At 40.1% G+C, this 3917-nt stretch overlaps 1 pseudogene; it reads left to right on the top strand.

Moving 5' to 3' along the window:
• Positions 1 to 650: 650 nt before the first annotated feature.
• On the top strand, positions 651 to 1758 carry LOC148106418 (E3 SUMO-protein ligase ZBED1-like; annotated as a pseudogene).
• The last annotated feature ends 2159 nt before the right edge of the window (positions 1759 to 3917 follow it).

Raw genomic sequence — 3917 nt, 5'->3', positions numbered from 1 at the left:
TTGGATACAACTTTTGTTTTTTCAATAGGAAGAGGGCCATGTGACACATCAAACTTATTGGTAATGACACAAGAAAAACAATGGTGTGCTTGGTTTCAACGTAACTTTATTCTTTCATGAGTTATTTACAAGTTTCTCTTTGTTCACAGCCATTGACATGTCGAAGAGGTTAACACGTGAGGAGCGGCTCGAAATTGTGTTGATATCTGGTGAACGCAGTAACTGGGTCATTGCAGCAGATTTCAATGCAAGACACCCTACGAGACCACCCATCTCCCATGCTACAGTTAGCAAACTGCTTGCTAAGTTTCGTGAAACTGGTTCAGTGTTGGATTTGCCAAAATGTGGACGCAAGAAAACTGTCACTAATGAAGAAACATCAGTGGCTGTCCTAGCTTCATTCAGCACTCGCTGCATGTGACTGGAGAGTGGCATTAGTCGAACATCCCTTCGGCTGATATTAGCTACTCACAAATGGCACCCTTACAAACTCCAGCTACTGCAGCATCTCAACGAGGATGACGCACAGAATTTGCAGAATGGGCAAAACAAAAATTGGAACAGGACCCTCAGTTCACGCAGAAGATTTTGTTCAGTGATGAGGCAAACTTTTACGTGAATGGTGAAGTTAACAAACAAAACCACCGCTAATGTCGGCCAAATGTCGCAAGATTGTTGGACATTTTAAGCATAGTCCAGCAAACGCTCAGGAATTAAAGGTACAGCAAGCTGCACATGGACATCAAACAGAACCGCTTGTTCAGGACGTTCCAACAAGATGTAACTCCACCCTAGAGATGATCAAGTGGATCCAAAGATCTGGGCTGACCCCCATCCTGACTCAGCAAAACAGCAAGGTGACCATGTTGACTGACCAGGAGCTTGACAGACTGCAAAAGCTGGAGGAACTACTTGAACCTTGCAGGTAAATCATTTCGTTTCTCATGATTGTGTGTCTATCTTTTTGTTCTAGCTTTGTTTTCAAGTATGTTCTCCACCTCTCTGTGTATTTTCATATGTGGTATTTATGTTTGTCTCTGTGTGATTAATAGAAAAATACAGACTTGATCTTTCTATTGCAGATATGTGACCGAACTGCTGGGGGGAGAGCGGTATGTCTCCTGTTCCATGGTGTTGCCAGCCTTGTGTCATTTGTTCAGGATTATGGAGCCCTCAGATGATGACCCAGTCTACGTTTTGAGGTTTAAGAAGGTTTTTACCACAGACCTAGCTCAGCAGAGGGACAGCAGCAATCTCACATGGCTGAAGATTGCTACTGCCCTTGATCCCAGGTTTAAAGACCTTAAGTGCCTTTCCAAAGCTGAAAGAAGAGAGGTGTGGGCTTCAGTACATGACCTTCTGGTGGCAGAGACGCATGCACACCAACCATCTGCTCAGACAACAGAGGAACCATCACCAAAGAAGAGCAAGCTGTCCATCTGCTTGCTGGATTCTCCTGATTCAGATACAGAGGAAGAGGAAGATGCTATAGACTGCTGTCTGAATCTGTACAAAGCAGAGCCCAAAATTGACACAGGAGAGTGTCCACTATAGTGGTGGTTAAAGAGAGAAGGAGCACATGCCAGGCTGGCACCTATTGCACGAAAGTATCTGTCAACACCTGCAACCACAGTGCCTTATGAGAGATTGTTCTCACTCTCAGGTCACATCATTCAAAAGAAGCATGCTTCTTTGTCATCAGACAATGTAAACAGAATAGTCTGCCTCAGTAACTGGCTGAGTGCAAAGAAGGACTAAGCCAGATTGCTCCTTTGAAGTGAAAAATGTTCTTTTTGTGTTTTAAATACTGAGTTTTGTGCACCCTTTATTTTTATGGTATTCAATTTAACCTTTAGGCCTGGGTTCGGTCACTGTTGATGGCCTTAAAAGTTTTTTTGTAAGTTTTAACTGTGTTAAAGATTGATGAAAACTATTAAAATTCTATTTGAATTTCAGCATACATTATTTGTGTTTTTTCTGCATTTACGTCATTGTACTGCATAAATGTCTGTTACAATCTTAAAATATAAACTTGAAAAAATGTAATTGGAGCCAGGTTGTTGATCAAGTAATTGCGATTAATCGCGATTAATAACAGAAAATTGTGAGATTAATTAGTTATTTTTTTTTTATCTATTGACAGCACTAATAATAACCAAAAAAAGATAGTTTATTAACTTATTCATGTTATTCAGAGACACTGCTGTGAAGATGTTTTATTATTTTCTGACTATTATGTAGTCAAATAAAACACATGAAAGATGCATTTTTACAAACTGATATTTGTATCATCAATATTTTATTGTTTATTTAATGTGATAAGTTGCACTACAAAGTAGGTGATTCTTTTAAATGACTCTGTTAGTGATACAGCGGTTACCTGTTGTTTTCCTTCAGGCATTCTGATATATTGTTCGATCTTGTGGCAGCAGTTGTAAAGATATGACACTTGTAGTGTTCACTTTACTTTCTTACAGCTTGCTCCCCCAGGGAAGTGTTAGAATTCCTTTCTTTCTACATCTTAACCTGTATTAATAGCTCATTTAGCTCAAGCTCTGTCCACCCACTGTAAAAGTCAGTTGCTCAGCCATCCCTGAAAAAGCCATTATTGAAGCCTACGATTCTATATAATTTGAGAACGGCTCTGGGAACATGACAAAACTGATTGCACCATTTCTTAAACCCCATGTGGAGATCTAGATTCTGGCCTTCTCCCAGTGTTTGCGTGGGTTCTCTCCAGGTACTCTGGCTTCCTCCCACAGTCCAAAGACATGCAGTTAGTGGGGTTAAGTTAATTGGTAATTCCAAATTGCACATAGGTGTGAATGGTTGTCTGTCTGAAAGACTGGCAACCTGTCCACAAGGATAAGTGGAAGACAATGGATGGATGACATTAGAAAAAAACAGAGGTTTAAGTGATAAGACACGATACAGTAGGGCTCCATCCTTGACATACATTGACACAAGTTTATCAAGATTTAAACCAACATGACAAACAGAGACAAAAGTGACTATGGGTCACTTGAGACATGATAGATAAACTTTGCATATCTTTATATATATATATATATATATATATATATATATATATATATATATACACCAGTGTTGGTTGAGTTACTTGAAAAAAGTGATTATTAATTAATTACTGATTACCTCTCCAAAACAGTAATTATGATGCATGCTCAATCATCCAGGTAAGTAAATCTCCAAAAGTTGATTCTGTTCATCTGGACGTAGCATTTAGTGGGAGAAAGATTTTGTCACTCATCCAAGTGACTTCTTCAGTCTCAGCTGACTGCAGGTTTCCCCAATCTTATAAACAGTACATTTGCATAATGACCGAAACCAACCCAGTGAAGGAACAATGGGCTGGGAGGTCAGTTCCTTAATCTTAATTATGCAAATTCTCATGACCATTGATCAACAGCCACTGACCAAAGACCACTGATCAAAGCCCATTGATCAATGGCCATGAGTACCATTCACAGAGAGTTGGGGAATGGCTGCAATCACAGCATTGTAAGATGGCGAAAGATGTACCCTTAGGTCCCCTAAAACAGGATTACTCCTCAAAGTTTGCAAATGAGCTCTTCAGTTAAAGGCTTCCGGGCAACAAAAATCCTCCAGAAGGCACAGCACCAGTTGCTTAATGAACGGGTGAGGCAAACAAATTTTACCATCGACATGCTAAAATCTCAAGAGGAGCGGATCCGACAGAGACATACAATGCTTCTAGATGAAAATACTCTTAAAAAGGTGTTTGACTTTACCGAGAAGGCTCGTCTAGCGCAACAGAAAAAGTCTAAGAGCAGAAGACCAGGCAACAAAGGAAGTTTGACTTACTTGTTGTACATTGGAAACCACCGCAAAATACGGAGAGTGTCCTCAGTGGCCAGAAGAGAGAAGGATGCAAC

This window comes from Neolamprologus brichardi, chromosome 1 (assembly GCF_056152115.1).
Source record: "Neolamprologus brichardi isolate AB-2024 chromosome 1, ASM5615211v1, whole genome shotgun sequence".
NCBI lineage: Eukaryota > Metazoa > Chordata > Actinopteri > Cichliformes > Cichlidae > Neolamprologus > Neolamprologus brichardi.
This window is presented reverse-complemented; position numbering and strand designations above follow the sequence as displayed.